The sequence below is a fragment of the Pseudochaenichthys georgianus genome, chromosome 1, assembly GCF_902827115.2.
Source record: "Pseudochaenichthys georgianus chromosome 1, fPseGeo1.2, whole genome shotgun sequence".
NCBI lineage: Eukaryota > Metazoa > Chordata > Actinopteri > Perciformes > Channichthyidae > Pseudochaenichthys > Pseudochaenichthys georgianus.
The window spans coordinates 49,912,587-49,922,434 of NC_047503.1; the positions used below are offsets into that span (position 1 = coordinate 49,912,587).

Consider the following 9,848-nt stretch of genomic DNA (forward strand, 5'->3'; position numbering starts at 1 on the left):
ATTACATTACATTACATTACATTGCATTTAGCTGACGCTTTTATCCAAAGCGACTTACAATAAGTACATTCGACCAGGAAGACACAACCTTGAGGAAAACAGAATCATATAAGAACATCAGGTTTCAAAGAGCCAATCGTTTCAAGTGCTGCTCAACTGGCTAAGCCAGAATATCTACCTTATTTGCAGCAAAGACAGAAGTGGACAGTGCAACGCAGAAACCTTCAAGTTGGAGATCTAGTTCTGCTCAGAGACAAGCAGGTAACCCGCAACTGCTGGCCTATGGCCAGGATCATATCCACATTTCCTGGAAAGGATGGAAATGTAAGAAAAGTCGAAGTGAAGAGGACGGACCAAGGCACGATTAAGACAGTTCTCAGACCAATTGCAGAAGTTGTTCTGCTTCTGCCAGAAGACTGATTCTAAGTTTAGTGACCTCACAGAGATCAGGCGGGGAGTGTGCTGTCTTAAAGGCATTTTATAATGTTAGAATTTGTTTTCAGTTCATAAAGTCACCACTAGGAGTGCTAATGGTCATGTTATCCTTAAGTTCGCCGTTCTTACCGTCACTTCCGGTTTACGGCATCGCCACTTCCGGTTTAGCGTTAGAGAAACGGCATGGCCAGAGAGTGTATTTCTCCAAATATAATCTGCTTCCATCCACAAGAAACATCCTAGAGGTAATACTGCTTGGTGACCTGAATTGTAACTGGTTAGACAAGACAAGGAAAGCCCTTAAGCAAATCACAGATAGTTTAGACTTAACACAAATGACAGAAGAACCAACCAGAATAACCTCATCCTCACAGACACAAATAGACTTAATATTAAGTAATAAACCTGAGAGAGTGGATAAAACATTTAATTTCATCACTGGACTATCTGACCACAACTTAATATTAATATCCAGAAAACTCACAAAGAAACGGTTCCACCACTCTTACAAACCTCTGGAACAACTAAGAATACCAAAAAATGAATTTGCAAACTTTGAGCAAGCTGTGCAACACACTGACTGGGAAAGTATGCTAACTGGGAGCAGTATAGAAACAGACAGCCAAATGTTTGCGACCAAGCTACATGATTTAGTGCAGATGTTCTCCAGCAAAATGAAAAGTGGAAAAAACAAAAACAATGCTGAAGGAAAGAGACTTTGCACTGAAAAGAGCACTGAAAACTAAATGAACTACTGACAGGCATAGGTTTACTTCATTACGTAACAAAGTAACTCAAACGATCAGAAAGGCAAAAGCCAACTTCTTCATAACAATAATTAATGAGGCAAAAGGTAACACTGAAATAATTTGGGAACAGATTAAAACCTTACTGGGAATCAAGCACAGGCCAGAAAGCAGCTTGAACTAAAAGAGAATGGTAACCTATGAGACCCAGAACAACTTGCCATAGCTTTTAATACATATTGTATCAACTCTGTAGATGAGATTGCACAGAACTTCCCTTTGAGAGCTGAACATATTATCAAAGTCGACGAAAGTAAGATGTCCTTTTGCATTCAACCCATATCGGAATTAAAAACCAAAGCAATTATTAATTCTCTTAAAACTTCGACAGCTTCGACCTAAGCACCGGAGTACCACAAGGTTCAATACTTGGTCCACTTCTTTTTTCCCTATATATTAATGACCTGCCATCTGTCTGTCCTGATGTGGAAACACAGATATATGCCAATGACACTGTGATGTATGTGCATGCCAACACAAAGCAAAAGGCTGCTGATAAACTGACCTCAGCTTTAGTGCTGATCACTAGCTGGCTACACCGCTCCTGTCTTCAGCTTAATGTCAACAAAACAGTTGGAATGTTTTTCAAAAAAATAAAATGCAACATTGTGTCAAATTTAAGCATCAGGTGAACAGGTTAACATTGTGCCTCAGGTTAAGTACCTTTGAATCATTATTGACTCTAATTTAACATTCAAAACACAAGTCAAAAAAGTGACCCAAAGAGTCAAGTTTAGCCTAGAACATTTTAAATACATAAGAAACACAATGACATTGAATTCTGCCAAATGATACATGAATGCCATGATCATGTCACATCTAACATACTGTCTCACAAGCTGGGGGCAAACTAACAGCTCCACACTGAAGCCACTAGCAACCCTGTAAAAACAAGCCCTCAAAGTACTGGACCAGAAACCTAACCGCTCCCATCACTGTACCATCCTCAACAAGCATAACAACCTGTAAATATTTCCAAAATTAGGGCTTACGTAAAAATCATTAAAACGATATGTGAGTGGAAACGACTCAATTTAGGAAATATAATCTTGAAATGACAAAGAAACCAATTCACAAACACACACACACACACACACACACACTCACACACTTTGCTCCACATAGACAAAAACGTCATTCAAAAACTCTCACATGTATTTATTGTTGATAAAAAACTAAATATACTATAATATCCTACAATAAAACAACACTATTACTCATCCTGCATACTGACTACTTTTATTTGAGATACTTTCAGTATGTTCTGCTTCACTTTAAGTGTTTCAGCTGATGACAGTTCTGTACTCTAACGTCAGTACGATTTAGAATGCAGGACTTTTATCAAAGTATTTGTACTGTTTAGTGTTGCTACTGTACTTCTTCCACCTCTGTTGAAGTGTGTGTGTGTGTGTGTGTGTGTGTGTGTGTGTGTGTGTGTGTGTGTGTGTGTGTGGTGTGTGTGTGTGTGTGTGTGTGTGTGTGTGTGTGTGTGTGGTGTGTGTGTGTGTGTGTGTGTGTGTGTGTGTGTGTGTGTTGTGTGTGTGTAGTGTGTGTGTGTGTGTGTTTGTGTGTGTGTTGTGTGTGTGTGTGTGTGTGGTGTGTGTGTGTGTGTGTGTGTGGTTGTGTGTGTGTGTGTGTGTGTGGTGGTGTGACACTTCCTTAATCCCAGCATTCCCTCCTGCTCGCTGTTAGCCGTTATCTCCTGAGTCTCCGGAGGGCCCCGGAGAGCCTTGTACGGTGCCGGAGCACCGTGGGGCGATAAGCGGCGGCCATGTTTAGAACCACATCTGCTTCTGGTACATTTAGAGCATTATCCTCCTCACACACACTCTCACACACTCTCACACACTCACACACTCTTTCTGCTGCTGCCACAGGTGAGTTACCGGAGCTCAGCGGGGCCAAAAAGCTGCAGGTTGACCTCCAGCTGTGACGAAGTACTCAGGTATTTAAAATCAGTAAAAGTAGTACGACAGTCTGAATGTATGAAAAAGGTCATGACAGTGCAATATTTACCTCGGAGATGTAGTAGAGTACAAGTATAACGTGGTATACAAAATGAAATACTCAAGTAACCTGAAAATACTCCATTACAAGCTAGACCTGAGTTCAAAGTGTTGTTCATGTTAAAGTACAGAAGTATTATCAGGAAAATGTACGTTAAGTGTCAGAAAGAAGTGGAACATTATACTTGTGTAGTTATTTTGTCGTATTGCATCAAATTGTCATGTTGTAGGAAAGGTAGAAGAAGTACTCAGATATTTGAAGTAGTATTACGACAGTCATAAATATATAGTATAATATCATAGACACACATGTAATGCAGCAGAAGTATAGAGTTGCAGACAATAGAAATACTCAAACAAAGTACAAGTACGTCAAAATTATATTTGAGCACAGTAAAAATACTATTGCATCTAAAATATCATGTTGTAGGAGTAGAGGAACTCAGATATTTCCCTTCAGTAGTAATACGACAGTCTCAATACTACAGTATGTCCTGAGGTCAAAAACGTAAAGTACAAAAGTACTATCAGGGAAATGTACAGTACATAAAGTGTCTGAACAATGTTGTAAAAAGTCAAATATTTCTCTCACTACTGTAGTACTGTTATAAGGATAGAGTAGTAGAACATGGAAAGACTCATGTGTAAAGTACCTCAAAATAATACTTGAGTATATATTAAGTTACACACTGTGTGGTAATATTGTTATGTTTGCTGAGATCTTAGTAAAGTAGAACATGGTAAAATACTATATACTATACTATATTTAATAATCTGAATCTGTGGAAAAGCTGTCAGATCAATCAAGTGGAGTAGAAGTATAAAGTTAGAATGAAATAAAAGAACTTAAGGTAAAGTAAAAGTATCTCATATTTGTCCTTAAGTACATGAGTACATGTACTTCATCACCACTGTGTCCTAATACTGCCGTGTTCATGTTCGTGTTCATGTTCATGTCGTGCATTAGTTTCAGCAGGTTAGAAACTGAGCTTCAAGCTTCTGAATGTTCCTCACAGCTAACAGAACCCCCCCTCTAAGAGACCCTAACAACAACAAACAACAACAACAACAACAACAACGAGCTCATAGTGTATAACGTATCGCCTCGTCAGCATATTTAACCCTCTGAGGTTTGTACCGTTTGCAGGCGACTTGGTAATCTGTTCTAGAAAAACGATGTTTGTTTTCTTTATTTCACGAAGCGTAAACCACAAACAATGGATGTCTTTTAGGAACAATATATCCGTGCTGGAAGTAGAAGTTCTAGGAGATAGAGAGTTATAGATGTGATGATGCATCCCAGGAAGCATTGCATGACCTCTGTCGACCAATCAGAGGCTGTCGTTGGGGAAGCATCAAAGTTATTTTTTGCGGCACGACTCACTTTCCTGACGTAAACACGCCATGACTTTTGTTTTAAATATTGTAGATAGATATTGATTTTGGTGCTTTGAAATAGTTAGTTCTTTGTCCATGGTCACCAAGACGTGAAATACCACTTGATGTCATAATATTAGATATATATATATAGATATTATAGAGTATAATTATATATATAATATCTATATTATAGATATATATATTATGTATAGATATAGATATCTATATCTATAGATATTATAGATATATATATATATCTATAATATATATATATATACTATCTATATATCTATATCTAGATATCTATAGATATATCTATAGATATCTATAGATATTATAGATATTATATATATATAATCTATATATATCTATAATATATATATCTATACTATCTTAGATAATGGATGGTATATATATATATATTATAGATATATATAGATAGATAGATATTATATAGATAGATATATATCTATCTATAATATCTATAGATATAGATATTATATATATTATATATATATATATATCTATATATATCTATAATATATATATCTTTACTATCTAGATATATAGATAGTAGGCTATAATATATATATCTATACTATCTAGATATATAGATAGTATAGATATATATATTATAGATATATATAGATAGATATATATTATATAGATGTATATCTATCTATAATATCTATATCTATAGATATTATAGATATTATATATATAGATCTATCTATATATATATATATCTATAATATATATATCTATACTATCTAGTTCTATAGATAGTATAGATATATATATATATTATAGATATATATAGATAGATAGATATATATCTATCTATAATATCTATAGATAGATATATATCTATCTATAATATCTATAGATATAGATATTATAGATTATTATCGACTGCTTTTCTCTGAGGGATTCCAACACATTTCTGAGGGATAACATTTTAGTCTTGTTTTTTCTTTTGAAATTCTGGTTACTATTTGTTCATCCATGTGACGTCTCTGCAGCTACATGTGCTGATAGCTTAGCTTCTTATGAGGAGGAGGAGGAGGAGGAGGAGGAGGAGGAGGAGGAGGAGGAGGAGGAGGAGGAGGAGGAGTTGTGGAGGTCTGGGGGTGTTGGTGTTATTTGGGAGTCCCTCCTCCTCCTCCTCCTCCTCCTCCTCCTCACTGTGACAGTGTTCGCTGCAGGAGGAGGCGCATTCCTTTGGTCCCGTGTCTCTGCAGGATGAGCGCTGCTGGGGTTTCTGAGGAGAGACTGAAATAAAGAAGCTGTTTCACTTCCTCTGCCCGAGCCTCACGGTACGTCTCCAATTTATACTCTCTCATATCCAGTGTTGTGCTAGTTACTGAAAACCAGTAACTAGTTACCATTACTAGTTACTTCATTTCAAAAGTAACTCAGTTACTTTACTGATTACTTACACCAAAAAGTAATGCGTTACTGTGAAAAGTAACGTTTTAGTTACTTAAAAAAGGGCTCCCATTATATTAATGCCCTTATAGCCTTCATTTCAGTACTGTTATTGCATTGGAGAATAATACAATCTGTTGATCAACTTGACATCCATTATATGCAATCTGGATAGCATCGATATTAGCTGGCTTTCCATTGTTGTATATTCTTTCTCCAGGTAGTTGGAAAAAGTTTTCCGTTTCATATGCCGTGTGTCGCCCGGACATGCTATCATGCTAACTAGCTCCCTGAAAGCGGGTGACTCCACTGTAGCAATAGCCTGCATGTGTTCTACAACATACCGTGCAATGTCGTTATCGACTTTTCCCTGGCTAGCAGTCCCTTGGTTAAAATCCAGCCGCTGTTGCTGAGGTGCAAGTGCAGGTGGAGTGGCGTCGGCTGAGTCTCTGTGGTCTTAGCTACTAGCTTCGTCCCAGCATGTTGTTTTTGCAGGTGTTTTAAGAGATTTGAATGACTGGTTTGGGCAGCAGATAGGCTCTTTGACCCGCCAGGACACAGCTTACATTTAACTAAAACGTTCTTTTCTTTGTGCTCGACAAAAGTGAAATAGTGAGAATATCTCCAGGTGTAGAAACTAGACTTGAGCTCCGCCGCCGCCATGATAGTCTTGTTAGTAAACAACACAAACACGCCCACAGCCCGTCTCGGCATGTGACACAGGAAGTATTTAAGTACATTTACTCAAGTACTTACATACAGTTCTCATCGCCTGGCTGTTGACTATATAAAAAAACTAACGGAGTAACGCACCATGTAGTAACGGTAACTGAGTTACTGAATTTAAAAAGTAATGTGTTAGAGTAGTAGTTACTGCCAAAAATAACAGCGTTACAGTAACGCGTTACTTTGTAACGCGTTAGTCCCAACGCTGCTCATATCACTGTAACCTCTGGAGTTACCTCTGGAGTCACCTCTGCAGTCACCTCTGCAGTCACCTCTGGAGTCACCTCTGGAGTCACCTCTGCAGTCACCTCTGCAGTCACCTCTGGAGTCACCTCTGGAGTCACCTCTGCAGTCACCTCTGCAGTCACCTCTGGAGTCACCTCTGCAGTCACCTCTGCAGTCACCTCTGGAGTCACCTCTGCAGTCACCTCTGGAGTCACCTCTGGAGTCACCTCTGGAGTTACCTCTGGAGTCACCTCTGGAGTCACCTCTGGAGTCACCTCTGCAGTCACCTCTGGAGTCACCTCTGGAGTCACCTCTGGAGTCACCTCTGGAGTCACCTCTGCAGTCACCTCTGGAGTCACCTCTGGAGTCACCTCTGGTGTCACCTCTGGAGTTACCTCTGGAGTCACCTCTGGAGTCACCTCTGCAGTCACCTCTGGAGTCACCTCTGGAGTCACCTCTGGAGTCACCTCTGGAGTTACCTCTGGAGTCACCTCTGGAGTCACCTCTGGAGTCACCTCTGCAGTCACCTCTGGAGTCACCTCTGGAGTCACCTCTGGAGTCACCTCTGGAGTCACCTCTGGAGTTACCTCTGGAGTCACCTCTGGAGTCACCTCTGGAGTTACCTCTGGAGCAGGGGCGGATCTAGACAAATATTCATGGGGTGGCAAGAGGGTGGCCGGAGATTTTGAGGGGTGGCATCCCCTGACAGAAGTATATGCTGATTTAAATCGCAATTATATCAATCAATTAGGGGTGTAACGGTACACGTACCCGTACTGAAATTATTCGGTACGGGCCCTTCGGTACGAATATAGCGAATATAGCGAATATAGCGAATATAGCGTTAAACGTAAAAAATTGAGAACATGAACAACTTTCTGGAAGTAATCTCAGGTATATATCATAGAGTGACCAAGTAATTTCATTGGACGAGAGGCATACTATGAGAGCTGGTCACAGGGATGCGTTCAAATGTAGTCAGTAATTTGAGGAACTGTTGAAATGGCGAACGCAGATAAAGTTGAGCTGAAAATCCTCCAGCATCATTGAAGTCTCCGGTTTGGGAACATTTTGGTTTCGCAGTTACGAACAAGGATGACGGACAAAGACAGGTGGACCGAACCAAAGCTGTTTGTCGGCATTGTTCAACTAACATTGGTTAGGCAATACGTCACACTCATTTGAAAAGGCATCACCCGAATGTGAATATCACCGGTACCAAAAGAAAAAAGACTGAAGTGAAAACCCAACTCCCGCTAGCATGTAAGCCTCCACCACTCGCAGAAAGTTCAGACCGAGCCAAAGCTATTACAAACGCCAAATATCCTTATGTTGCCATGTTAGCAAAGCGCTACCTGGCTGTATCTGCTACCTCTGTCCCTAGCGAGAGGGTGTTCTCCACGGCAGGAGACATTGCTAGTGCCAGCAGATCTGCCCTTTCAGCAAGCAATGTGGACAAGTTCATCTTTCTTTAAACAACATGAAAATACAATGACAAGCAAGTCCTGATGTCAAGCTGGCTGCTTAGGTACTAGTACAGTTCAAATACAGATTATTTCAGTTCATCGAAATGCTGCACCTTAATGTTTATTTTACTATATTTTGTATTTATTTGAATACATTAGTCACAGTTTAATAATAATTAAAAAAAAATATTTAATGTTTTGTGATAATTTTTTCTGCTGTACCGAAAACGTACCGAACCGACCCGTGACCTAAAAACGAGGTACGTACCGAACCGAAATGTTTGTGAACCGTTACACCCCTACAATCAATGTTAACTTGGAAAGCCACAATATTAATATTTTAACTCAATCACATAGGTGATATTATTGTGGCACATCAGTAAAGCCTTACATATAAGGTGGCAGACGTAATTTAATGAATTTTAACTGAACAATAACTGAATGAGTTTGTCTCACTCTGACCAGCAGGGGTAACAAATCTATGCAGACTGCTGCAATAAGTACATTAATTAACTGTCTCATCGATGTTTGTCTGAATGAATATGATACTATTAACAATCATATTATTCCTATCAGCTGTCAATCACTGTTAATAAATAATAATAATAATAATAATAATAATAGATTTAATTTGTTAGCGTTTTTACAGGTGCTCATAGACGCTTTACAGATATAGTGAAGAACTGCTATGATTCACATATTCATTTATTATTGAATAAACTATATTTTTTGGAGGAGTTAATGATGAATGTTCATCAAGATGCTTGCTCACCCTCCTTCAGATTTGAAAAACAAGTAATTATATCATTATTGATATACAGTTACAACCTTGACTTTACATCAGAAAGAACAAACATTAAAGAAGTGACTAACTGCATCAGTTAGGGTTAAAAAACGTGTATGCAGCTAAAACATAAACATCGCTGCAGTTATGATCCAGTGGAGAGCCCTTACCTACTGGCCTAGTTACATCAAAGTGGTTACTTTCTGTTGGCTGGGCAGTGTAGTTTTACACACCGTCTGATTTTACTTTCTCAGGACTTAAAACTGTTTTTTGGGGGCAGACCCCCTCAAAGAAAAAAATATATACACGCATACAAGGTCATCATCTTAACGGAGCGTCCACACTACAGCTTCAAAAAAAGCTTGGAGCTGGGCGTGTCTGTAGCTTGGGGATTTTATTCAAGCAACGCGACCAACAACCAATCACATGAATCTCCCGCCCCCGACATACAAAGCAAAAACCCCCGGGGATTTTATGGGAGCAATATATATATATATATATATATATAAACTCCCCAAACAGGCGAAAACCTACCAGTTTCCCCCACTGCCTCTGCCCCCTCCCTCCATGCCTGGTTCCTCCGGTTTGTATC

The 9,848-nt window shown here is 39.0% G+C and overlaps 1 pseudogene; it reads left to right on the top strand.

Moving 5' to 3' along the window:
* The first annotated feature begins 3,059 nt into the window (after positions 1 to 3,059).
* The window catches only part of LOC117451611 (sodium/calcium exchanger 1-like), a 35,709-nt pseudogene continuing 28,920 nt past the window's right edge, over positions 3,060 to 9,848 (top strand).